We start from the raw sequence: 27,954 nt of genomic DNA, 5'->3' as shown, positions 1-27,954 counted from the left end.
TTTGGGCACCATTTCCAAAATTTGAGTCCTAAATATGTCTAGGTGAAAAACCTTTTCAGGAAGTGACAACTGTAGAAAGGGCTGAGTAGGTGGGGACATGAGGGTACAATCTAGTATTTGTTATGAGTGAAGGATTCTCTTAAATTATGTTCCAACAGTTTTTACAGATACCTGAGATCGGAGGGTGAGAGGATATTGTAAGAATACCTTACCTGACAGCACAGAGGTTTTAACTATTTCTATTATATTTATTTTCAGAGACTGTCTATAGAATAAAATATAGGAACAAGTGGGAGGAAGTGGCGGTAGAAGAGGGAGGCAAAGAAAGGGTCGGGAAGGGAGGGTTAAGAGGTCAAGGAGAACGGGGCAATTAAGTACTACAAGTCAGAGCTTTGAGGCCTACAGAAAAGAAAATGTCAGCCACACGGAGGAAACATGCAGAGGGCAGGAACTCGTCAGGTAGTTACCCCTTTTGTGCAGGAGAATGCTGGCATGCCGGCGGCCATTCCCGTTCTCAGCATAACAAGAGTAGTTGCCCAAGTCACCATCTTCCACCGAGTCTACGATTAATGATATGGAAACCTCCTGTTCCCCAAGGTGCTCCTTGAGAAGTCTTGGAAAAGAGATGGTTAATCTTGTTAATCCGATCAATCAAAATGTGCCAGCAGCAAAATTAGTATATGAATTGATGCAATCTTTACATTTTACAGTGTATTCTACTTTTCTCCTGCTAAAGAGCCATTTCTTCGTCAATGTCAATGCGACCTTCAGTAACTCAATAATCTTAATTTGTCCTGCTCTACTTGGGAGATTGTTTTCTTTTGCCTTTACCCTGGGCTCTGACACTGATTAAAGTCTTAGCTTCATGTTGTGAGGTTTCTTTCCCGGGTTTTGACTCAATCAGGTGCCAGGTACTTCCTAAGACAATCATTGTAGGTGAAATAGAGAATGTAACGGCTGTGGTCAGTTTCTGAAATCAACAAAAATGTTCCAGGTTCAGAACACTGGTGGCCTTCATCTTCCACTTCAGCTGCAAGGAGAAAAAGGAGGAAGTTCAGAAAGTTTCCAGGTCAGTAGCCTGGCAGACAACCACCCCTGTGTATAGGGAGCTGCAAGTGGAATGGAGAGAGACACGTGACTGCTGAATTACTGGGAGCATAAGAGAGCAGTGGGACACCCAGTTCAAATCCCACTGTGACTTCTCGTGATCTTGGGCAAGTCAATCAACGCTCTATAGCTTCAGATAGAAGCTTAAGGGGTTGATATTGAAAAGGCTGCCTCTTAACTGAGCCAAGGGTGGCGTTAAGGTGAAGCAACAATTCAGACAAACCAGCTTAACAGCACATAAAGGGCTCATAAGAACATAAGAATTGCCACTGCTGAGTCAGACCAGTGGTCCATCATGCCCAGCAGTCCGCTCACGTGGTGGCCCTCTGGTCCAAGACCAGCACCTTTTACAACACTACGGTAGAGGTTTCTACTGTGGGATGGCGAGGTCAACGCTCTGATGCTCAAAGGAATTCTATGTGTGTCAGAGCATTTACCTCATCGGTCTGTGGTAGAAACCTCTAACGCAGATTTGTAAAAGCCAGTGAAAGTCAGGAAAGAAAAACAGCTAGCTGATCTTTATGTGCTGAATATCAGTCAATACCTGGTTAACTTCCAGGTCAGCAGGTTAGCTGAGCACATGGTTGGAAGCAGATTCCAAGCCACTTACTACTGTGGGTTGACCTGTAAACCCTCTGGGAAGAAAGAAATACCTTATGTACCCAGTGGCATAGTAAGGGGGGGCTATCTTGGTGGGGGTGCTGGCACCCGTCCTCCCCTCCACCCCCATTCCTTCCCATGCCATGCCTGCACCTTCATTTGTTTCCCACCATACCTCTAACTCTTCAGGGCGCGAGAAGCAACTCCAAACTGCTGTTCATGCCTGCATTGGCTCTCCTTCTGATGTCATTTCTGGGTCCTGAACGCATCACAGGCATCAACTTCGTGATGATGCTCGCGCCAGGAAAGTTAGAGGTACAGGGGAAGGGAAGTGGGGGGGGGGGGGTGTATGCGGCATGGGGAGCGAGGAAGGAGAGGTGGAGAAGGTGGCAGGGCAGGGGCACCACAACCCCAGGCACCTCTCACCCTCGTTACACCACTGCATATACATGAGTTACAACCGAAAAAGTGTGAGCTAAATCCCAAATCCCTCCCCCTTTCTCTCTGAGAAGGCATATTTCAGACCAAGCTGGTACTTCCAGCATGTCTAGGGATCAGTGTAGGTCTTCTTGCCTGCCAGAGTACCATGTGTAGGACTGTAACTGGATTTCACTTTACCTGTGTTGTGACTACAACTAATTCCAGCAGAACTCTTTTGGGAGGAAGCAGAAGAAAAGTCTGATCATGGTAGGGAGTAAAATCTGGACCCATGGCCCTGCTCCCAGGCCCGCCCAGTTCTGCCAAGCCCTGCCCCCATTCCACCCAAGTCACGCCTCATTTCACCCCAGCCCCACCTATTATCATCCTCGGGATTGCGTCGGGAGGACATCTGCGCATACATGCCCAGATGCCCTCCCCACGCAGTCCTGAGGTGGAAGCTTTTCAAAACCCGGATGAAGTGCGGGGTTTTGAAAAGCCATCCAGACGCCCGGACTTGTCCTCTAAAAAGAAGACTTGTCCGGGTAAATCTGGCCGCCAGGTATCCCTAGACCAGGGGTGTCAAAGTCCCTCCTCTAGGGCCGCAATCCATTTGGATTTTCAGGATTTCCCCAATGAATATGCATGAGATCTCTTTGCATACAATGAAAGCAGTGCATGCACATAGATCTCATGCATATTCATTGGGGAAATCCTGAAAACCCTACTGGATTGCAGCCCTCAAGGAGGGACTTTGACATCCATGCCCCAGACCATGAAGGCTGCTTAGTGAACTTTGGCCAATAACTAGACGCCTTGCATAAACAGCAGCTGTCTGAGTTGCACATAGCATGCCTGTATATTTTATATAGAACAGTGTTTTCCAAACTTTTATCTAATTTACAAAATTCCAGGCAATAAAGTAGCAGACATCTACTCCCCTCCCTCACTTCTCCTGCCATCTCTTAAAGCAGCGAGAGCAGTCAGGCAAGGGCCTAACCCATTGTGTGCTACCGCAGGAATCCTGGGCAGGAAGAAGAGGAGGGGATTGGGGCTCTGGATTCACAAGGGTTCTGAGGTGCTCTGCTGACTGCTTCTGTTCACTGCAGGGTGGAGAAGAAGGAGAGTGAAGAGCCCTGTGAAAGCAGATCATTCACATCAAACTCATTTGAGGTCATGACCCAGCGTTATGGAACCACTGCTGTAGACACAAAGAGAGAGGAAAGACATTCTTGAATATAAGTTCCTTGCCCTTTCCATTTTCTTGGGTTTCAGTACATACAGTATTTGATTCTTTCTGCTTACGGTGTACAAATGTTGTTGAGTGGGAGTAACTGGGAAAGGAAGTCTCTAGGGCTTTTGCCCCAATGACACCCAAGTGAACTGCACTGCCCTGAAGAAGAGGTGAAGGGACCCGAAGATAATGCTGGCCCCTTTTTGGAAATGAACTTGTTTTCAAAGTGACATCGGGAAATGATGTACACAGGGAAATCCCAATAACTGGGGTGGGAGAGGCCCAGGGTCTATAGACACATCACCAAAAAGGCACAGGGAGGGTTATGAAGTCAACCTTGATAACAAGGTCTGTGGTAAGACAGACTTTTTGTTTTATCACATTTCACTAAGGAAAGTCTGGGAATCTTATTGGATTCAGAAAATATAGACCTATAGCTGCAGAAATTGGCTAGACTTGGTGTGAAGAAGATTGCACGTGACTGGTTTAAATCCTGAAGTGAAGGTTAATGGCAGGGATGGTGTCAGTGCAATGACCTCTAATGATGGGTGTTCCTGAAGGATCAGCGCTTTCTGCTCTGTTGTTCAATCTTTATATGCCACCTTTGGGAACAGTATTTTAAAAGTTGAAAGCTGAGTACCATATGTCTGCAGATGACGTGCAATTTTTTTCCCCAGTTGCAAAGGGGGAGCATATTACTGGAAAAGTGACAGAGTACATGTCAGATGTCTGATAAAAGATTACTGTTGAACTTGGCAAAAACTGAAATTTTGATGATTGGAAGGAGTATGGCTCTCCCATTGGGATTCATAAATTATTATATAGAAGCCTAATCTTTTATTATTCAAATTTATTTTTATCATCCAAATACATTAAAAAAACTATCAAATACAAAGCTTATAAAGTAATGGAATGGATTATAGTTCATATCTTAGTTCATGATCTAGAGATCAAGTCACCCAAAAAATGATAATTGACCTCCATTCCTTATCGAATGATAACAATTAAACTCCACAGTCAAGTTTGTAGTGTTTATAATAATAAATACCAGTTCTCACTGATGAAAATATAAATTTCTACAAGGAACATCCTATCACAAATCTTCTGTTCAATACAAATGATTGTTTTAAGAAATATGACTTACAGTACTCCTTATGAACACAGCAGCAGAACTGCCTGTCTAAATTCCACTTTTTCAAATCTACTAATTTTGTATGGAGAAGGATTTTATGTATGCTGTTGACTGCCAGAAGAACTAACAAACCGATTCTGTCTTATTTTGGGCATACTGTCAGAAAAGAAAGATCATTGGAGAAAGATACTATGTTTGGGAAGATCGAAGGAACCTGCAATCAGATGGCTGGACAGCAGAACCTCTTTTTCAATCTGGAATTCATCAAGTCGCTAGGACTCAAACATGAGTTGATGGCACCTAACTAAGGACACCTAGGAAGATGATTTATGCAAAACTCAAACCGTGTTGGGTCCTTTGTTTTCTACAGACTTTTATTAACAAATGTCCACAAATCGTAGCAAAATATTTATTGTTATGGTCTAATAAACTGATCTTTCATCCAGATCGCTTTCTGCTTTGTTTTGTGGATAATCTACATTCCTGTTTTGCAGTTTGAAATGCCAATAAACTTTCTAACTTCTTCAGTCTCTTTGTTCCCTTAATTGGACTTTCCTCAGATTAAGCATTCAAGTAAATAGGAGCAGATCCATACAAAACTTTATGTAACAAGCAATAAACTTTAAATATATTTCAATATATTTCAGGCAACCAATTCTCAGATATTCCTCCCCGAGTTTTAACTGTGTGCATCCTAGTTTGTAAAAATCTCCAAAACCAATTGTAAATTCTACCTCTTACACCGATTGCCTCCAATATCTGCAGTAGTATGACATGATCTACCAGATCAAAGGCCGAGGATAGATCAAACTCTAGAATCAATACTCCTCTTCATTCACTCAGGCATTTTGTCGAGCCTTATTTAATTAAAGACCCCAACAATGTCTCTGTATTATACTTTATCCTAAATCCTGATTGGCAGTATGAGAAGCCACTGAAAATTTCTCAGCCCAACCAACAAAGTTGGGGCTGTCTCCATCAAGGGCTATATACACTTAATCCAGTAACTTTCCACTTTTTTCATTCCGTCGGAAAAATACAAAACAAATAAAGTGGAAAATCAGTGGACTAAGTGCATAGTTGTTGATGGAGACTTCCCCAACTTTGTTGGTTGGGCTGAGAAATTTTCAGCAGCATACAGCAAGGTATGATCTTATGAACAATTTGACAAATATGATACTACTCTGTTCCCGAGTATTTTAAAAGCTCTGTGCAGTTTTATAGCTCAAGGAGATCATTGAGAGTAAATAATGAGCAGACAGTGATGAGCCTTGATTTGAGAAATAGATGCCATTCTGTGACTAGAAATTTTGCTTTTTCATTTATGGGACTGCAATTATGGAATGATTTCCCTGGACATGTGTGGTTTTGAAAAAACAAACAGGCAAAATCTGTAAGATCCAGTCTGAACAAAGACACAGCAGATCACCGTGATGAAAATATAAACTATACAGTAGACTCTCAGTTAACCAGCACCCATGGGGATTGATCGATGCTGGATAAATGTAGTTTCTGGTTGCTTGAGAGTTACTATTAAAATAGGCCTAACTAATACTATACCCCATACTATGCTATGCCATAAACTTCCAGACAAACTACCGAACATATGGTAGGCAACGTGTGGGCGTACTCAGGTGAGGTGTGCCAAGTTTACACTTAAATTTCTGCCAGAAATTGCTTTTATTTTCATTTTTTTACAGTATTTCTTTGATTTTTTTGTTGCTGGTTGCTTGAGAGTTCTGGTTAACAGAAAGTCTATTGTATTTATTAAAACACTTCTATTTGTCTCGTTAAAAACTCAACTCTCTGGCAATCTATTAAAAATGAAAAGAAAATACATTGCTTTAAAACACTTAAAAAGGAAGAAAAGGGTCCCAATGTAAGCAAGACTTTACTTCCATATTCCAATGGTAACGATGCTTTCTAGTAATGTCATGGGAAGACATTTGTTAAATCCTTTATATCTCTCTGCTCTCTTTCTACATAAATTACATTACATTAGTCTCTTCTATTCCACCAATACCTTTCGGTCAGATTACAAGATAGATAATGAGAAGAAGCATTAGGGTCTGGGAGAGAGAAAGAGATAATGGTTCCTGCGGATGGGCCATTTGGCTTTTGTCTGCCATCAGGTTTCTAGGTCTGGGGATATATTGAGAAGGTTAGTTTGACTTGACAAATTGCCAAATCACTTGGTTTTTAATTCTCTCCTGAAGGTTTTATAGTTGGACATTGTGATCGGCAGGTTGGAATTGTGGTGGTCTAGTAGGCCGTCATACAAAAAGATCTAAGAAAACCAGAATAAAAAAGAAAAACAGCACACAAATAATGTTTTTAGTTTGAATAGTTTGCCAGAGATTTTATTTGTAACAAGAGACTCTTTAATTTGCAAATGAATCACGATTTTTATATGTTTTGGTATTATAGTTATTTTTAACACTGAGTTGTTGTTTTTTTAAGTTTGTTGGTTTAGGAGTGAGCCTGGGATTGACCTTTAACCCCTCTGATGCTTCTAGAACAGAGCAGAGCTCACAGCCGCTGTGTTTGATTCCCCGCATAGGTCCGACTGGCAACAATTTGGTGACTTCCGTGTAAGCTGAGCTTTTGCTCTCTGAACTGATTCCTCACTAGTTTCTTGTCATGCTTTGCATTTGTTTTAAGTTACTGTCAGATAAATGAGCTATTAGATTCGCATTTTCAAGGTATATAACAAGCCTAATTGTCATCCATGGATGATGTGTATCTGCAATCTGCGTCCTACACGACCTTGACTACCACGACCCCATCTCCCCAGCCCTCCATGAGGAACACTGGCTGCCGATTAACATTCAAAAGTCCTCGCAATGGCCTACAAGAGATTCCACCTCACCACCCCAGCCTCCATTATATCCAAACTCCCACAGTACACTCCTGCCCGCTCCCTCCGCTCTGAAACTGAGAAACGTCTGCACATCTCTGCAGGAAGATCCCTCCTAATAGAAACGATTCATAAAGGCTTCATCCTCCCATCTCTGGCATCAGTTGCTCGCCTAGATAAGATCTCAAGTCTCGCTGATGACCCATCTCTTCACCTGAACAGTGCTAACGATCAGCCTACTCCCTGCTCTCCTCCTCTTCCTGCTCCTTCCCGCCTCCGACTCCCTGCCTCTCTCTCCTTTTCTCACTCTCCTGTCTCTTCTAGGAATGCCTTTGTCTTGTAATTTTTTTGTGAATGTCAATTGTAACCCGTTCTGAGCCCCCCGGGAGAATGGAATAGAAATTGAATTAAATAAATAAATGCAAAAGGTGTAATGGTTCCCTCCCTCATAGACTGTTCCTGTAATTTTCTTATGTGGGCGTTCTGTTTGCACTTTCCCTGTTGCTGTGAATGTGTTCACAATTCTGCTCTGTTCCTTTGCTGTACAAGTCATGTTGTCTCCTGACTAGTGTTTATTGTTTGTATTGACTGCTTTCTCAATAAAAATTATTTGCAAAAAAAATATTATAATTGGCATTTTAGGTAGAGCCTTTGTGGTTTTGTTATCCATAGTAATATAGAATTCAGCCCTTGATGCAGCCCCAAGAGGGCTAATAGGCAGGTGCGGATTTGTACATCGTTCCTGCAGTTGAAAACGTCATTTCTTTCTGTCATCTTTCATGAATATTTGAAGATGATGTTGAAGGAATGCGAGGCATCTGCTCCTTATTTACTTCAATGATTTTCAAAACCGTTGTATGTTATTGCTGATGTTTTGTAGCTGGCCTATAAAGCTTGAAAATAAAATAAACATTTTTAGGCACTAAACCAACAAAAGCCCATGACTCATTGTATTAACTATGACTAAAGTTGTTGGATACACAAAAGTCAAAAAACAAACTGTAGTTGAAATACTTTTCTAACTGGACTAAATGAATAAAGTTGAAGCTGACAAGCAATGAAGTTTAATCTGCTTAAAAGTCGATCTCAGAGCAGAGATGGGGAAACCTTTTGAGCAGCCCCTGCATCACCCCCAAACTCCTCCGAGGCTTCACTTCTTACCTACCGGATCTCACTTTCTCGAACCCGGGTTTCATCCAGATCTTCAATAAACTTCTCTCCTTTCATCCAGTAAACGACGGGACTGACATCACCACTGTAGCCAAAAAAAGCTCTGCAGGTGAGGTTAGCCGAGCTGCCTGTGAAGAAAAAGCAGGAGAGTTAGAGAAATGTGGGGGCAACCACAGAAAACAGAGCAGTCCTGGGCTTTCCCTTCTCTACAGGTCAGTCCAGGTGGATTTGCCATCCATCGACATATTTATCCTGATCGGCAGTGAAGGATCACCAAGACTGTACTGAGATGGCCCCAGGCTTCACCCCTAACTCCCTCATAGCTACGGATCTTCGATGCCTTTTCCAGGCTTTATCCCTATTAATACAGCTTTGCTTCGTCTTTCATTTTTAAACGACTTTTGAGCTGAGCCATGTTGCAGATAATTAATTCCCTGCTGCAAACAATAATTACTTTTGTAAGTCAAATTGAAATGAAAGCTTTATAGGTTTAGACCTGGATTTACATAACCTGTGTAAGTTGGTTAATTAGTGAATCCTATATTATGGCATCCTCATTGCTTTACTGCTTCCAGAGTCATTCCTGAAAGCCTCAGACTCCCATTTTAAGCCGGCTGGGCTGCATCATTCCACTTCATGAGGAAGACACTCGTCACTTTGCTTTGTGCTGTGCTGCTCATTGCCTGTGTGGTCGTTTTGACAGATAATTCCCCAAAGAATGCAGTGGCCCATGTTGGGGATACAGGAGTGCTCAAATTGCCTCCCCATGGCTTGCCAGATTTTGTCTGCACAGATTTGGAGTCTCCCCTTTCTAGCATTGAATGGCAAGTGCACGGTTCCAAGCTGATGACCGCCCAGCTCCGTGACTTCTGCTGTACCAGGCTGTTAGTACAGCAAACACATGCATATCTTGTGGGCCAGGGCTTTCTGGATACTGATCATACTCAGGTCAAGATGAGGAAATAGGATGTGCTGATCTGTCAGGGGAAAATATACCAGGTCAAAGAACAGATGAGGCATGTGGTGACGTCACCAGCCCATGTGGACCAATGAAAAAGAGGTATGGCTAAATGGGCAGGAGAAGCCTTTGAAATAAGCCAAGACCTGTAGAAGAAGTTTTGTCTGAAACGTTCTCTAGACAAATGGCAGAGAAATTGTAGGACTTTGTAGGATGGAAGGACGTGGGGCTGAGAGAAAAGGAAAATGGTCAGAAATGAAGGGAATAGAGAAAAAGAGAGTGCTAAGGATGAAATGAGGTTGGAGAGATTGCTGGGGTAACAGGGACTAGAGACGAGGGGCCCATTAATAAGAGAGAGATAGCTAGAGAAGTTGAGGAGTAGATCAAGAGAGAGACAGAGAGTTTGGGAGGATGAGGAATGCTCGAGACTGCCGGGGAAAAGGGTGGGATTATGTATGAGAGACAAAAGACACAGAAGGGGGAAAGAGAGGAAGAACAATGTGAGTGGAGAGGACATGTAATTTTTAAAAAAATATATTTTGGCACCTGAACATACTTAAATCATCCTTCATTCGTCCGCAGAAAAAGAAAGATTTCCCTTCTCTTATCACCTTTGAAAACAGTGAATTGTTCTTTTCCCTAGTGTGTCTCTATTGTCCTTTTCAAATGCCCTGGGCCAATCTAATCTAAGTCATTCAAATAACAGTATAGTAATGAAAGACAGCTATGATAAAAAAAGATCTCTGCACTTCCTGACAGAAAAAATCGTGGAGAAAAAGACCTCCGGAAACTTTTCATCTCTTATTTTCAGTACATTATATGTCTCTAACAAAACTCCACAAAAATTTTTTATTATCTAATCTAATCTAATCTAAATCTTGGGTTTATATACCGCATCATCTCCAACAGGTGGAGCTCGACACGGTTTACATGGTTAGGAAGCAACGGAACTCCAGTGGGTTTATAAAAGTAAGTAAGAGAGAGGTTAGGTGTGATAATAATAGGGAGGGGATGGGTTACGTTTTGGAGAAGAGCCAGGTCTTCAGAAGCTTACGGAATGGTAGAAGGGGGCTCAAGTTGCGGAGAGGGGAAGGGAGACTATTCCAGAGCTGAGCGATTCTGAAGTGGAGGGAGGACCCGAGTTTACCGACGAGGGAGATACCCTTTGAGGAGGGGAAAGATAGTTTTAATTTTTGCGTGGATCTGGTGGAGAGTGGGTTTGAGGAATTCCAGGATAGAGGAATAAGAGGTGGAAGGATGCCGTGGAGCATCTTGAAGGTTAAGCAGGCACATTTGAAATGGACCCTGGAGATGACAGGAAGCCAGTGCAGCTTGGACAGGAGTGGAGAGGCATGGTCAAATTTGTTTTTTGAGAAGATAAGTTTGGCCGCGGTGTTCTGGATTAGTTGGAGTCTGTGGAGGCTTTTCTTTGTTAAGCTAAGGTAGATGGAATTGCAATAGTCCAATCTGGAGAGGATGATGGACTGTACGAGCACGGCAAAGTGTTTTTGGTGGAAGCAGGACCTCACTTTCCTCAGCATGTGAAGGCTGTGAAAGCATGTTTTTATCAGGGAGTTGAGGTGGTCGTTGAAGGATAGCGAGGAATCTATGGTGATGCCCAGAACTTTGCTAGAGAACTCTAGTTGTAGAGAGGTGCCTGTGGGCAGTGGGATGGAGGTGGGCAAATGATCAAGTTTGGGGCCAAGCCAGAGTAGTTTGGTTTTGGATTCATTTAGTTTCATTTGTACAGCAAGAGCCCAGGATTGAAGTTTGGTTATGCATGAAGAGATGTTTGCTGCGAGATTGGTGAGGTTTGTGTCAGTCTCGAGGAGGATCAGGATATCGTCAGCGTAAGTGTAGAGAGTTTCTAGGGGGGAAAGGTGTAGGAGGTTCAGGGAGGACATATAAATGTTGAAGAGGATAGGGGATAGGGGGGAGCCTTGTGGGACTCCACATGTCGGTTTCCACGGGGAAGATGAGGTACCATTCTTGGTGACGATGTAAGAGCGAGAACGTAAGAAATTCGAGAACCAGTCCAGGACTGTGGAGCTTATGCCTATCTCGGAGAGTAGGAGGATTAAAATGTCATGATGGACAATGTCGAAGGCTGCAGAGAGGTCGAATTGGAGTAGAACGGCAAATTTTTTGTGAGAGTGGAGTTGTTGGATCTTCGAGGTTAGGGAGGCCAGGAGGGTTTCAGTACTGAAATTGGGTCTGAAGCCGTATTGATACGGTAGGAGGATAGAGAATCTTTCCAAGTAGGCTGAGAGTTGGGAGGAGACAATGGACTCAAGCAATTTGGTTAGGAGTGGGATGTTTGCTATAGGGCGATAATTGGATGGGATGGAGGGGTCTAGGTCAGCCTTCTTCAGTAGGGGGGTCAATGCAATGTGTCCCATTTCAGGTGAGAAGAGGCCTGATAATAGGGCAGAATTTATGAGTTTGGTGAGAGATGAGATGGCCTGTGTGGGTATTTTCTCAAATAGATAGGATGGAAATGGATCCAAGGTGCAGTTACAGGATTTCAATTTCAGGCAGAGTTTGAGGACCTGCGATTCGGATACTTGCTCAAAGGCAGTCCAGGATCTATTGACTGGGACAGGGGTGATGAGATTTGGAGTGGGATTAGGGGTGGCGAGTACTAGGGAGTTGTAGGAAACTGCGGGAGGGAAGGAGCTTCTTAAGGTGGTGACCTTTCCATTGAAGAAGTTTGCTAGTAGATCGGCTGATGGGGAGGAGGGGAGTATGGAAGGGTTGGTGTTGGGGATTAGGGAGCGCCAGATATTGAACAGCATGCTGTTCTGGTTGTTTGATCTCGAGATCTTGTCACCATAAAAGTTTTTCCTAGCGCTTTTGAGTGCGTTGTTGTAAAATTTAATGTTGACTCTCCAGATTTGTTTGTCTGTGGGGGATTTGGATTTTTTCCAGATGCGTTCCAGGGATCGACATTTTTGTTTTAGTACCCTGTGGTGTGGGAGGTACCAGGGGGCCTTACGGGAGTAGGTGACGGTTTTGGTGGAAAGCGGGGCAAGAGAGTGGAAGGTGGATTCTGAGAGAGTAATCCAGTTGTGCCAGTTGGTTACAGAATCTGAAGGCTTAGGCTTGGATGAGAGATTGTTGAGAAATTTGGACCAGAACTGATCGCTTGAAATTTTCTTGCGGAAAGTAATGGACTTAGAGGTATGGGGTGAGGTTCCAAGGTGTGACATGAAGATGGGGAGGGAGAAGGTTCCTAGGAAGTGGTCGGACCAGGGGACGTGGTCCCAACGGATGTCATCGATCGAAGTTTTGTAATCCGTGAGATCGAGGAAGCTGATGATGTCTAGTGTGTGGCCTCTATCGTGGGTTGGAGAGGGGGCGGGGGGAGAGAAGCCAAGGGAAGAGAGGAAATTATTGAAATCAGATGCATCCTTGCTGGTGGTGTCATCGAGGTGGAGGTTGATGTCACCGATGATCAGAAGTCTTTGGAACTTAAGGAACGCGTTAGATATGGTCTCGTAAACAAGCTCGGAGGAATTGCTCCAGGGGATGGGCGGGCGATATAATGATAAGATACCCAGTGGGTGAAGATGGAGCTCATCGTTGACTGAGGCTAACATGTATTCGAGTGAGCGATGGCTGCCTTTTTCGAGAAGCTGAACATCAAAGAAGGATTTGTAGAGGAGTGCCAGACCACCTCCTTTTCGGTTTAATCTAGGAGAAAAAAGGCCTTGGTAGCCCGGGGGGCAAAGTTCGTTTTGTGTAAAGAGATCGTCTTTGGTGATCCAGGACTCTATGATGCAGAAGAATCCAGGATCAGAATCCGCGAGGAGGTCTTTCACAATGTGGGTCTTGTTGCATACGGATCTGGCGTTGCAGTAGAGTAACGGGACTGGGGTTAGAGAATCTGGGGCGAGGTTGGGAAGGTTGGCGGGGGGCACAGGCTTCAAAGAGGCGAGGTTGGCTTTGCGGGGTTTTTGTTTGTAAGAGTGACTTCTGGAGCGTAACAGCGTGGGAATTTTGAGGTCGGGGCAGGTAATAGTGACATTTGGGGAATCTGGTAGATTAGGGGAGGGGGGTATCAGACAGAGGGTGATCTTAAGACAAGAGCAGAGAAGGAGGAAAAGGAGCCAGAGGGGAGGCTTCATGGTGGAACTTGGGGAGCCTTTTAAGCTGAGAGGCAGGGTTAGTCAGAGAATTTGCCAGGAGGAGGGGAAGGGGAGAAGAAGGTTGAAAGAAACAGGCTGTGCAGTTAAAGATAAGACAAGGAGTGTATCCTGGGTTCGGGAAAAAATATATATATTTTTTTTGGATTTGCCGACCAGGGAGGGGACAAGTTAAGAGTATGCGTTGTCAATTAGGAGGTTGGGCAGGGGCAGCCGGGCTGAGAGTTGAGGAGCAGCACCCGAAGGCAGAGGGCTGCTCCCGAAGAAATCAGTTGAATTTGACAGGGGCTTCGGGAGGCGGAGCTGGACTCCCACGCGGCCCGAAGTACCTTCCTGCGGCAGGAGAAGCAGTTTTTTCGTTGGGGCAGCTCCCGGTTTCAGTGGGGCTGCCCTGAAGAGAAAAGCTGTCTTTCACTACTATACTCTTATTTGAATGACTGAGTTGTTGACACTAAAAAGGCGAAATAAAAGAAGATACAATGGATTGGAAATAAAACACTACAAACATTATTCAAATAAATGAGTTTCCAAATATCTTCTCAAAGATAAGTAAATAGGTCCAACTTTTAAAGAACGAGGGAGATCATTCCAGAACTGAGCAGAATTTGTTAAAAAAAAATTTTTCCGGTTAAAACCATTACATGAACGATAGATCTACTGTATGGAATGCCTGCCATTAACCTGAAATCTCACAACCATCAATGGATCAAATCCCTTAATACTACTGTAGTTTCCACCTTAGCTTAGTCCAGTGATTAACAACACCGTGTTCCTCAGAGAGCCACACTAATCCGATTAAAATTTTAATTATTCAGTGTGGTAGCCTTCCTCACAGGAACCACTATGGGGTGAAGTTTTTTACTTGGGACTTCTCATATATTCATTAACTTATAACTTATAAAAGATAAATAATTCTTCAGAAATATGCAGAAATCTTATTAAAGTGCCACTTAGCTTAGAACGGTTCTGTCATAATCCCCATCGTTCTAAGCTAAGTGTCATTTTAATAAGATTTCTGCATATTTATTTATCACTAGCACTGGCACTTTATCTTTTATAAGTTAATGAATATATGAGAAGTCCCAAGTAAAAAACTTCACCCCATAGTGGTTCCTACCACACTGAATAACTAAAATTTTAATCGGTTTAGTGTGGCTCTCTGAGGAACACGGTGTTGTTAATCACTGGACTAAACAGTAGTATTCAGGGATTTGTGCCATTAACCTGAGCATTCAGTTAACAGTAGGAGATAAAATTAAATTTCCCTGTAGCATAGGGCAAGGCCATGCATTATCTTATAAATGAAAGAGGCCAGCTCAAAGTAAGGTCGGGCATTTACTGGCAGACAATGAATTCTGCATCTGCTGCTCCTAAGTTATAGGGACAAAGTGGGGTCAAGTTTGCAAACCTTGGGCTTTTCCGAAGCTTTTCAAATATGATACAATGGAGCTCATTTTCAAAAAAGACAGATATCTAAAAGACAGCATAAACCAGCACGTGGATGTCTTACTAGACAAAATGCCCAAGTGAACATTCTCAAAACTGACTTTCTGGATGTTTCGCAGCACTTCTAACCCACTCTGTGTCCAGAGTAGAAATGGGTGTGTTGGGAGGCGGGGAATGAGCAGGATTTGGGCGGGCTTAGACTTGGATGTCCTGCAGCTATAATCAAACCTTTCCCTAGACCTGTTTGAGAAGCATCTAAGTGCCAAAAGGGGACTCAAACTGACCAGATGACCACATACTCCCCCAGGGATCATTGACCTCCCTCCCATCCCCAAAATGTTTCAATATAACAGTTCATACCTGGCTCTAGAACAGCAGCCTAGTAGAGCATTAGATAAGTATTTTAAGCAGTTAGGTGGGTGGGCTAGTGAGCCATAGAGAGGAGCAGCCAGGCCCATTATTCACTCTAAACTACTACATTTATGGTGAACAGTGTGAGCTCACCAAAACCCGACAATACTGCTGTATAGGTGCCACCTACAGCTATAAGGGCTGTGGACAGATGGGTATGTTAGGTTTTAGGGGAGTTTTACAGGGCTCACCATACATTAAAAGGGGCTATGGTGAGATGTCCTTCTGGCATGTCTGTATGACCAGTCCATTAGAAGACCAGGCCTTCCCATGTCCAAATGGGCTTCATTTGGATGTTTTCAACTTAGATGGTTTTGTGTTCAAAAATAGAGTATACAGTTAGACATCCAACTAGATGTAACATAGGCAGGCTGCACTACCTCGTCCGCCCAGCCCCTGGCCTTTAACAAAAGTCACAGTGACAGATCTGGGGTGATGTCCGAGGGACCCGGGGAGAGCCAGGAAATGGGGCAGAGCAAAGGGCTGGGCTCCCTCCGGGCTGCCACCATGTTATCAGCGGCATGCTCGGAGGACCATCGCTACTTGCATTTTTCAAAAAAAATTTGGACATCCAGCATTTTCAAAAATGGACAGTTCTGGAAGTCCAATTTTGGATATCTAGTGGGAAGTGTCTAAAGTCAGACAGACAACCCATCAAAAATGCCCCTCCATGTGTATCATTTATAGTCTTTGATAAGCTACATGCATAACTGGCGGACATGCCCATGGCGCATCTGTGCCAAAACCGCTATTTAGTTAGGTGCCATTGGTTTTGTACTAGTCTGGTAAGGTCCTCCAGTGTCATCCCCATGTCCAGACATCAGATTGCAGGTCATGATCTTCCCACACATGATGTCATTCTCCTTCTGACAGTTGTAAATTCATCATTTGGGCTTCGAGTGACGTAGCTGGTTTGATCTCTTCCAGAATCAATTTGTTAGTTCTTCTGACAGTTCATGGCATGCATAAATTCCTTCTCCAGCACTCAAGTAAGTCAGTCTTCTTTCTGTCTTGTTTCCATAGTGTACAGCTTTCATATTCATAATTGACCACTGAGAAAATGATCTTCGTTTGGAGTGTCATTTCCTTGCCTTTGAATACTTTGTTGAGAGCCTTCATTGAAGAGTAACCCAGTGCTATTTTGTGGAGTATTTTTTCCATGCTAGTTGCATCTTTGTTTACAAATGAGTCCAGGAGATCGAAATTCTATACAACTTCTATTCTATCACCATCAAGCTCAAAATCTTCATCATTTTCCATGTTCGTGATCTTTGTCTTGTTTATGTTCAGTTCTAATCCCATGTTATGACTTTCAGCTTTGCTGCTGGTGATGAGCGTTGTTTATATTTTGGCCACCAAATTTGAAGCCAATGCTCTCTTCTTCCAAATTTGCTTTTCTGAAAATGGCACCAGTTTATTGGATTCCCTATTGAAATACTGGTTCTCAAAACTGTTCTGGGGACTTCCATCAAGTCAGAGTGTCAAGATATGAATAAGTACAGTATGAACAATCTCCATTCAATGGAGGAAGAGCCTGCAAATCTATCTCAGAAATATTGATTGTATATATCCTGAACTCCTGACGGACTGGGAGGTTCCATTGGACAAGTTAGAGAAGAAGTTTCAAGTTTATTAGGTTTTTATATACCGCCTATCAAGGTTATCTAAGCGGTTTTACAATCAGGTCCTCAAGCATTGGCTGAGGACATTTGGGCAGGCGTTTGTTGATAGAATTATATGAATAATTATAAATATGGGCAGAAGTGTGGGTAGCAGCAGCTTCTGTTAGATATAAGATGTGAACGAAATGAGTCTGTTCTTAGTGGAGGATGTAGGAGAGTCTATGTTATATTGTTAGTAATTATTTTGTATCTTGTTCTGTAAACTGCCTTTACAAACTCGCACTAGTATTTTTAGTGCCAGCCAAGGTGGTAACAGCTCAGGCGCTCATAAAAATTCCATAAATGCTAGCGCGGCTTTGTAAAGGAGGGGGTAAATAAATAGTTTTTAAATACTTTGTATGTTGATTGTAAATTGCCTAGATTTTAGGCGATGTATAAATGTTTTAAATAAATAAATATATTTATATAATAACTAGTGTTTAAGCCCGTTACATTAACGGGTGCTAGTAAAGCCTCCTTCCCTCACATGTCCCCTATTTTCAGCCCCAGCCCCAAACCCATTTTTACCCCCCCCCAGCCCCCTTCTCCCATCTGTTCCCTTTCAGCCCGAGCCCCATTTTCTCACCAACAGCATTTCCCTCCCCACTCCACTTCCCTGTCCAGCAGCACCTCTTCCCTGCTCCCCCTGTCCCTCTTCATTGCTCCCCCGGCCCAGTAGCACCTCTTTCCTGCTCCCCCTGTCCCTCTTCCTTGCTCCTCTGGTCCAATAGCACCTCTTCCCTGCTCCCCCTGTCCCTCTTCATTGCTCCCCCGGCCCAGTAGCACCTCTTCCCTGCTCCCCCTGTCCCTCTACCCTGCTCCCCCGGTTCAGTAGCACCTCTTTCTTGCTCTCCCTGTCCCTCTTCCTTGCTTCCCCCCGTCCCTGCTCCCCCTGTCCCTCTTCATTGCTCCCCCAGTTCAGCGGCACCTCTTCCCTGCTCCCCCTGTCCCTCTTCCTTGCTTTCCTGGCCCTGTAGCACCTCTTCCCTGCTCCCCCTGTCCCTCTTTCCTGCTCCCCCGGTCCAGCAGCACCTATTCCCTGCTCCTCCTGGCCCTCTTCATTGCTCCCCCGGTCCAGCAGCACCTATTCCCTGCTCCCCCCTGTCCCTCTTCATTGCTCCCCCGGTCCAGCAGCACCTCTTCCCTGCTCCCCCCTGTCCCTCATCCTTGCTCCCTCGGTCCAATAGCATCTGTTCCCTGCTCCCCCTGTCCCTCTTCCCTGCTCCCCTGGTCTAGCACCACCCCTTACCTGTTTCCCCGGTCCAGTATGCAGCATTGTGAGCATCATGGCCGGCTTTTGCGAACCTCATAGGCCGCTCTGCACCTCGGAAGTATGTTCCCTCTGACACAATCGCGTATGTCAGAGGAAACGTTCTACTGAGGTGCTGTGCGGCCTGCAAAGTTTGGTACAGCCAGCCGCGATCCTCACGGGAGCAGCGCCTGACCCTCAGCGGCTCAAAGCCCTCCTCCCGGTAGCTGCCGCTCCGCACCACCTTTCATGCGCCTTAGCGCGCATACGCATTCTACCGACCACAGAACTACAGATCAGGGAACATGGCGGTAAGAGTGCGCATGCGCGCTTAGCATTTCATTATAGTAGATAGGGTGGGATTCTCCATTTGTCCAGTCGGGTAATGGTTCTGAGGAGAACTATGAAAGACCCCATGGGCTTACGTTAAAGGGAAACCAAAGCACCTGATATTTCTGAGATTGGCTAGGCCCACTCAACTGAAGATTTGCTAGTTTAAGCTTTTGATGAATAGACAAGCTCAGTGTAATTTCTTTAATGTGGCATATGGACAAGTTAGAGTTCAGAACTGCCTGCTTTAGTTTAAATTGTATTTGTACTCTGTTTTTATGGAGGGGAGGAGCAGCCTACTGAGTAGAGCAGGGGTGTCAAAGTCCCTCCTTGAGGGCCGCAATCCAGTCGGGTTTTCAGGATTTCCTCAATGAATATGCATGAGATCTATTCAGGGCAGGATTAACCAATAGGCCAAGTAGGCATGTGCCTAGGGCCCAAAATGGTCAGGGGGCCCCGATGAAGGAAGGCATCAACATTGTTTTTTCCAAATGGCGATGGGCCCCTCCAGCATCGATTGGCAACGCAGGCCCCACCCTGATCAGTAACCCCCCCATGACAGAAAGTAAGACAAGCAAGCAATGCGGGTAAGAAAGGCAACGGGAACTGTAATTGTGCAAGCAGTGCTGCTTGCCCAAAGCTTCCCTCTGACTCAGCTTCCTGTTTCCGCCTGGGCGCATGGTGGGGTAGGGCGGGGCAGGGGGGGGCCTAGTGTACTTGTGTGCTTTGGGGCCCTCGATGAATTAATCCTGCCCTGGATCTATTAGCATACAATGAAAGTAGTGCAAGCAAATAAATCTCATGCTTATTCATTGGGGATTGCGGCTCTCAAGGAGGGACTTTGACACCCCTGGAATAGAGCATAGAGCAACAGACTGATAATCAGGGAAATCCAGCTCAAATCCCTTCATAAGCTCTCAGTGGACAATACCATAGTATAGTTGAAGACAACTCATCTTGAACGATTGAAAAAAACCCCACGTCCCCTATTACCTTCCTCTTCACATACCCAGCGCCTTAAGGACAGGCACCCAGAAATGCCACCTACTCTCACCAGAGCTGCTTAGTGTATAGGTTTTATTGTCATGTCTATATTGTAAATAAGATCATAACATAAGAACATAAGCAGTGCCTCTGCTGGGTCAGACCAGAGGTCCATCCCGCCCAGCAGTCCGCCCCCGCGGCGGCCCAACAGGTCATGACCTGCCTTAATCACCAGAAGGGGCCCCCTTGCCCCCTAGGTTTCTCATCAAAGTCCTATCTTCCCATCAATGTCCTAACTCTCCGGCCTTGCACCTGCACGACCTGGTGAGCTGTCTATACTTATGCAACACCCCAGCACCTCCCTCAGTACCCCACGATCCCCTTTTCTCTCAGGAATCTGTCCAATCCCTGTTTGAATCCCTGTACTGTACTCTGCCGGATCACTTCCTCCGGGAGCGCATTCCATTTGTCCACGACCCTTTGGGTGAAGAAAAACTTCCTTGCATTTGATTTGAACCTATCTGAGTACCCCCTCGTACCTGTCGTCCCTTTTAGTCTGAAGAACCTGTCCCTGTCCACCCTCTCTATGCCCCTAAGTATTTTGAAGGTCTCTATCATATCCCCCCTGAGCCTCCTCTTTTCCAGAGAGAAGAGCCCCAGTTTATCCAGCCTCTCAGCATATGGGAAGTTTTCCAGCCCTCTTACCAGTTTCGTTGCCCTCCTTTGGACTCTCTCAAGAACTGCCATGTCCTTCTTGAGGTGCTGCGACCAATATTGAATGCAGTATTCCAGATGTGGGCGCACCATCGCTCGATACAGTGGCATGATGACTTCCCGCGTCCTGGTTGATATGCCCCTCAATCACAAACTCTGGCTCAATATTATTTGAGTTCTACGGTCAAACTAATATCATATTCCTCTGTGTCTTCAGTTATTTCAACCTGAATCACTGCTCCGTAGATCTAAACTCTTGGAACCAGATCCTCAGAAGCACCACCAGAGGCTCAAATCTTCATTGCCTCGGGCTTTACGTGATGCCTCATCATTGGATCAATTTTTCTACAATGTGTTTATATATTCTTAAATAAGTGCTTTTTTTCATCACTAATAAGTGAATAAAGGTTGTAACTTAGCTCATGTCTGTGTGGTCTTCACCGACATGACATGTTTCGCTAGGTAGCTTTATCAAGGTGTTAATCCTAATTCATTTTTTCTCGCCTCTCTCCTGACCACAGGTTCCAAGAGTTTAGATCTACGGAGCAGTGATATATTGTAAATTATGTCATCTCTGTCCTGTTTCGATTATATTGTGGATGTATTTTGTAACCTGTTCTGGGATCCTTTGGTAATTCGGGCTAAATAACTGAGGAAATAAATAAATATTAATATATGTAATATTGTGATCCATCTAATGATTATGAAATAGTATTGAAATGAAGGATAATTCAGAGGAATAGCAACCTGCAGATCTGGACACCCAGGGCAGCTGAAGAAAGCGTTCCAGCACAGAAGTCTTTGAGACCTAGGCAAAGTGTATCCCAGGTGTTTTGAGTGTTTTTCCTTTTGTGACCTAGGTCTAGCACATGCATGAGACTGCCTGAACATACTTCCAGCCAAGATCTTCACTGTTACACCAGGTGAATCTCTAAAGCCTGGGCTGGAAATTGTGGAGTTCTTGAGTATTTTTCTTCAACCTCTTCTCACAGAGGCATAAGTCAAATTTGGGACTTTGCATTAAAATTTTCCATGCTCGAATCCCCCCCCCCCATACCAGCATCAGCTCTTTTCTCGCCAGCTCCTCACCTCTCTTGAAAATGCCATGTAAGACTGTTGTTTTGTCCTCAATCCTGTGCTTTCCACCTTGCTTGGTTTAAACATGAGTACAGAAATTACCAGTGTTAAGCATACAGAGCTGTCGACAGTTTCAGTCAATCCACATCCCCTTATTACTGTTGCTGAGGCAGGCTTTTTGGCTCCCTGCAGCCTTGATTCAGAGCCAATGCCTCACCTGGCTCTGTGTGGATGCTGGAGGTGCTTTATGATGTGGATCAGAGCTGGAGGCTTTCCCACCATCTTTTCCATTTCTTTATTGCACATTACAGAAGTGCAATTAACTGTACAGTGATAGCCACTACATTAGCAGTTGTTTAAATTGCAAGAGGACCTTGTGAGACTGGAAGACTGGGCATCAAAATGGCAGATGATGTTTAATGTGAGCAAGTGCAAAGTAATGCATGTGGAAAAAAGGAACCTGAACTTTAGCTACGTAATGCTGGGTTCTATGTTTGGAGTCACTGCCTAGGAAAAGGATCTAGGTTTCATCATCAAGGATACGTTGAAACCCTCAGCTCTATGTGTAGTGGCAGCTAAGAAAGCAAATAGAATGTCAGGAATTATCAGGAAAGGAATGGAAAACGAAGATGAAAATGCCCTTGTATCGCTCTATGGTATGGCTGCAGTTCGAATACTGTATACAATTCTGGTCAATGCATCTCAAAAAAGATATATCAGAATTAGAAAAGAGAAGGGTGATGAAAATGATAAAAGGGATGGGACGACTTCCCTATGAAGAGAGGCTGAAGTAGCCAGGGCTCTTCAGCTTGGAGAAGAGATGGCTCAGGGGTGATATGATAAAGGTCTATAAAACACTGAGTGGAGTGGAAAGGGTAGATGTGAATCGCTTGTTCACTCTTTCCCAAAAAACTAGGACTAGGGGACATGCAATGAAGCTACTAAGTAGTAGATCTAAAACAAACCGGAGAAAATATTTCTTCTCACAACATATAATTAAACTCTAGAGTTCATTGCCGAAGAATGTGATGAAATCAGTTATCTTAGCATGGTTTAAAAAAAGGCTTGCATAGTTTCCTAAAAGAGAAGTCCATAAGCCATTATTATGGTCGTTTGGGGAAATCCACTGCTTATTCCTAGGATAAGCAGCATAAAATCTGTTTCACCCCTTAGGATCTTGCCAGGTACTTGCAACCTTGGTTAGTCACAGTTGAAAACAGGATACTGGGCTTGATGGACCTTCAGTCTGTCCCAGTAGGACAATTCTTATGTTCTTATGCCATGTTAAACTATTAGAATGCACTAACTGCTATATTAACAGTCAACATAGCTTAAAAGCTGCTGCTCTGCTCACATATCACCACAAGAGGTCACTGTGCACCTTTCTAAAATCCTTTGGGTTTGATCCATAGAAATGTTTCACTGGATTCAATCTTTTTATTTTATTTATTGGGATTTATTAACTGCCTTTATGAAAAGATTCAGCAAAGGTGGTGTACAGCAAGTATAATTCAACATAAAACTTAGTTTTCTTAGCAGCATCCGCTATAATAATACCCTTAGTGCGCATGCGCACTTCAATCCTCGTGTTCCCGTGCCTCCTTGGTGCCGTGTCCCCACATGCGCAATAGGAGCCTGCGCATGTTTCCTTAGCAACGTTCCTGCCCCGAGAGAATTCATCTTCGCCGCCATACTCACCTGATGCCTCGCTGGGGGAGCCCGACCTCGGTAACCGAGGGCCCCTGCTGCCGAGACGGTTGTGAATAGGTGGCCAAGAGCCATCTTGCAGACGTTGGAGGCCTGGACCTTGAGGTTGGAGAGGGAAGCTGTGCTGCGGGCGAGGCATGGGGTGGTGAAGAAGCCGCCCCTAGCCCTGCAGTCTATGCCCCGGAACCCGCCGTCTTGGAACTTGCCTGTCCATGGAGGAGCACCAGCCCGACCAGGCCAAACACTACTATTTCTACCAATCCTCGCCACCCAGCCTTCAGCAGTATGGAGCCCAGAGTGACAGCAACACCGCCAGAGCCCAGCCGAAGCCTCAGAAACATGAGCAGCCGCACGGCCTCCAGCATCAGGAAACGCACCCGAATAATGGGGGAAATTAAGGAGAGAGGGAGGGCCATGACAAAAATAGAGAGGGATGGGAAGTTGAATTCACATCAGGGAGGAGGCAAAGGGTAAAAATCCAGGAAATCAGAAAGTCTGGGGTAGGAGGGAAAGAAGGAAGGAGAGGATCAGATTAGTTCCTTGGCCAGCAGGAGGAAAGTAGATAATAAGTGGAGTTGGTTCAGGATTGGAAAGGGAAGGAGGAAGGCCTATTTTGAGAATTGTGGAGATGAAGGGAAAGGTGCAAAGACCAATTTTATTCTTTCTCTAGGAAGGGGTGCTGCTGGATGGGGGGAGGTAAAAGAAAGGGAGAAGGGCTATTGCTGGACAGGGGGGAGCAAGGAAGGGGTGCTGCGGGACAGGGGGGAGGTAAAAGAAAGGGAGAAGGGAAGACAGACAGGGGGAAAGAGACAGAAAGAAAATAAACAGACAGACAGACAGGGGGCAGAGAGAGAGAGAAAGAGAGAGAGAGATAAAAAAAGAAAGACAGACAGTTAGGGGGCTGAAAGAGAGACATAAAAAAAGAAAGACAGACAGACAGGGAACAGAAGAGAGAGAGAGACATAAAAAAAGAAAGACAGACAGACAGGGGGCAGAGAGAGAGACATTAAAAAACAGACTGACAGACAGGGAGCCAGGGAGTGAGAAAGAAAGGGGGCAGAAAGAGAGAAACAAAGACAGACATATAGAAAGAAAGAAAGAAATGCCTAAGTCTACACACATATTCTAGCACCCGTTAATGTAACAGGCTAAAAAACTAGTAACAATAATAAAATGCCCAAATAGATACAATGAATGAGGTTGAGTAAAAATCAACCCCTTTTTTTGCACCATGGCCCAAAGTGCTAAATGCTCTGATGCTTTAACAATTCCTGTGAGCGTCGGAGCCTCTGGTAGAAATCTCTTATCATGGCTTATTTAACAGACTTGGATCCCACCTAAAATCTAAGCAGGTTGCAAAGTACACACATAGAATGTAATTAAATAAAATATTAAACAATATTTAATAAACTTAATAGGACTATCATGAAATACACACATTAACAGATCTGAAATTTAAATGAGAGCAATATAATATAATGTCAGTATAGACAGGCATTAGAACATTGAAATAAGGGTCAAGTGTAAGTGCAGATATTCGATGGGGACATGATGGTGGTACAGAGTCCGTTGGGATAGAAACATGATGGCATCCGGTGTGCCCATCTGCAGCATCCACTATCTCCTCCTCTCTCTAAGAGTTCCCACGTGCCTATCCCAGGCTCTTCTGAATTCAAACACAGTCTCTGTCTCCACCACCTATCTACCACTCTTTCTGTACATAAGTATTTCCTTAGATTACTCCTGACCTTATCACCTCTCTTCATCCTATGCCCTCCTTCCAAAGTTTTTCTTCATTTGAAAAATGCTCATCTCCTGTACATTAATGCCATGGAGTTATTTAAATGTCTCTATTATATTCCCTCTCTCTAGTCTTTGTTCCAGACTATACATTAAGTTTGTCCCCATGTACTTTATGACAAAGACCATTAACCAATTTTGTAGCAGCCCCCTGACCGACTCCATCCTCTTTATATCTTTTTGAAGGTGCGTTCTCCAGAATTGTACACAATATTCTAAATGAGGTCTGACCAGAGCTTATAAAGAGGCATCAATACCTCCTTTTTCCTACTAACCATAGCTCTCTCTATGCACCTTAGCATCCTTCTAGCTTGTGCTGTCGCCTTTTCAACCTGTTTGGCTACCTAAAGTTCATCACATACAATCACACCCAAGTCCCGCTCTTCTGTCGTGCATATAGGTTCTTCACCCCTAAACTGTACCGTTCCCTCGGGTTTTTGCAGCCCAAATGTATGACCTTGCATTTCTTAGCATTCAATTTCAACTGCCAAATTTCTGACCATTCTTCAAGCTTTACTAGGTCTTTCTTCATATCATTCACACCATCCGAGGTGTCAACTCTATTGCGGATTTTGGTATAATCTGCAAAAGGCCAATTTTTCCTGCCAGCCCTTCAGCAATATTGCTTATAAAAATGTTAAAAAGAATAGGCCCAAGAACAGAACCTTGAGGCACACCACTGGTAACATTCCTTTCCTCAGAACGACCACTACCCTCTCTCACTTTCCACTCACCCAATTCCTGACCCAGTCTGTCACTTTGGAGGCTCATATTGAAGGCACTCAGTTTATTTATTAGACGTCTGTGTGGAACACTGTCAAAGGCTTTGCTAAAATCTAAATACACCACATCTAGAGCACTCACTCTATCCAATTCTCTGTTCACCTAGTCAAAGAAATTGATCAGATTTGTCTGACAAGACCTACCTCTAGTGAATCCATGTTGCCTCTGGTCCTATAATCCAATGGATTCTAGAAACTTCACTATTCTCTGTTTTTAAAACGTTTCCATTAATTTACATACCAGCCTGTAGTTCCCTACTTTTTCCTTGCTTCCACTTTTGTGAAGAAGGAACACATCCACCCTTCTCCAGTCCTCCAGTACCACTCATGACTCTAGAGAAGCATTGAAAATGTCAGTCAGTAGAGCTGACAGCACTTCCCTAAGTTCCTTCAGCACCCTTGGATGTACACCATCTGGTCCCATCTCTTTGCCTATTTTTAGTTTAGGTAGCTTCTTTTGAACACAGTCCTCTGAAAATTGATCAGGGTCTACTACACCTCTCTACTCTTCCTGTAAATTTCTGCCCCATATTGCTGTGGTTGGATTGTAGCTCCATTGTTAGGTGCCATCGACTTGTGTTTGAGTCCTAGCGACTTGATGAATTATAGGTCTAACAAGAAATCAGTTTTGTATGCATCCAGTAAGGTCCTCCTCATGGTTGTTTTAAATGTATCCAACCATCTGATTGCAGGTCATCCTCTTTGCCTGGTTCCTTCAATCTTCCCAAACAAGATGTTCTTCTCCAGTGATCTTTTATGACCAAAATAAAAGCATTGTTATGCGAAACAGGTTGGTGATGTCTGTCCCAGATTCTGACTACATTGAAAAAAAGCTAAGTATTAGCAATAATTTATTTATTAAATTCTATGAAATTTACTAGTACGTTTAAATATAAAAGTAACACTTAATGAAATATTGAATATAAATAAAATTATAATGATCCCATGACGACAGAACACATAAAGCTCTGTGTGGTGAAAATTTATTGAACAAGGCAATACTAACCACTTTTAATATACCCTACGGCAATGAATTCCAGAGCTTAATTATGCACTAAGTGAGAGTGAGGAAATATTTTCTCTGATTAGTTTTAAAAGTACAACTTAGTAATTTTATGGCATGTCCCCTGGTTTTTGGAATTTCACTCTATTTGTATTAACCGTTCTATTTTACAAACCTCTGTTGTATCACTCCCTCAACCGTCTCTTCTTCAAGCTGAAGAAGTCCTAGCCTTCTTGGCCTTTTCTCTTTATGGGCAAAATTCTGCTGCATGGCTTATTACGTGAGAGCTGCCATACTCACATTACACCTCTCCTCAAGTCACTTCAGGTGTGCTGTTTCCTCTCTCTTTAATGTGCATCAAACACCTTGGTAGTTTCTACTTCAGGCCTGGATCCCAAGGTGTTGTGCTCTCTTTCTTTAATGTGCATCAGACACCTCTATGGTCTCTTCTTCAGGCCTATATACTGAGGAGAGCTGCTCCCTCTCTAATCTCCATCAAACACCTCCATGGTCTCTGCTTCAGGCCTGGATTCCAAGGTGTGCTGCTCTCTCTCTTTAATGTCCACCAAAATACCTCCATGGTTTCTGCTTCAGGCCTGAATCCTGAGTTGATGCAGCTTCTGCAATGAAGACAAGTGTTCACATTAAACTTTTAAGCAATTTTTGTGAAGAGTACACTGCTCTGTATTTATGAATTTGAAGGTCTCATTGAGTTGGTTACTTGAGACTATGTGTTGAATTGTAACTTGAGGAGGTTTTTTAAGCCTATGAAGTAATTACCCTTTCCAGCCAAAGAAGTCAAGGTTTGCGCCTGATGGAGTTCTTAGGCTTTTTTCCTTCTTCAAATTTAAAGAATGTTGTTGTTGGGGGGGAGGGGGTCTGCATTTTTCTTCTGTGGATTGTGAGGTTTGTTTGGTTTGACTCAGTTTAAAATAACTCCCGGTACTTTGGAGCTCTGACTCACTTCTAAAGAATCATGGTGACACAGAGGGAGAATTGGTGGAAGAAGATCCAGAGAACTATTGAACCAATGAACTTTGGTCTTACTTGCATTCAGCTTGAGAAGATGGGACCGTGCCCAAGTTTTGATTTTGTCAATACAATTAGATATTTGTAAGCTGATTCGACCTGAATGATCAATGGAACTAGAACCAAAATGTCATCAGTGTA

General features: G+C 43.9%; 1 protein-coding gene and 1 long non-coding RNA gene across 4 annotated transcripts in view; one reads left to right on the top strand and one right to left on the bottom strand.

Annotated features, from left to right (window-relative positions):
* PIK3CB (phosphatidylinositol-4,5-bisphosphate 3-kinase catalytic subunit beta) overlaps positions 1-27,954 on the top strand; it is a 596,095-nt gene that overhangs the window by 353,105 nt on the left and 215,036 nt on the right. The gene's annotated exons all lie outside the window — the stretch shown is intronic.
* Positions 474-27,268, bottom strand: LOC117366524. The gene is made up of 3 exons (XR_004540602.1): positions 27,085-27,268; positions 8,513-8,645; positions 474-613 (listed from the first exon to the last, which is right to left on the bottom strand). It is a non-coding gene; the product is annotated as an uncharacterized LOC117366524 (long non-coding RNA).

Source organism: Geotrypetes seraphini, chromosome 9 (assembly GCF_902459505.1).
Source record: "Geotrypetes seraphini chromosome 9, aGeoSer1.1, whole genome shotgun sequence".
Classification (NCBI taxonomy): Eukaryota; Metazoa; Chordata; class Amphibia; order Gymnophiona; family Dermophiidae; genus Geotrypetes; species Geotrypetes seraphini.
The sequence above is the reverse complement of the archived record's forward strand: the minus strand, read 5'-3'. Positions and strand labels throughout refer to the sequence as shown.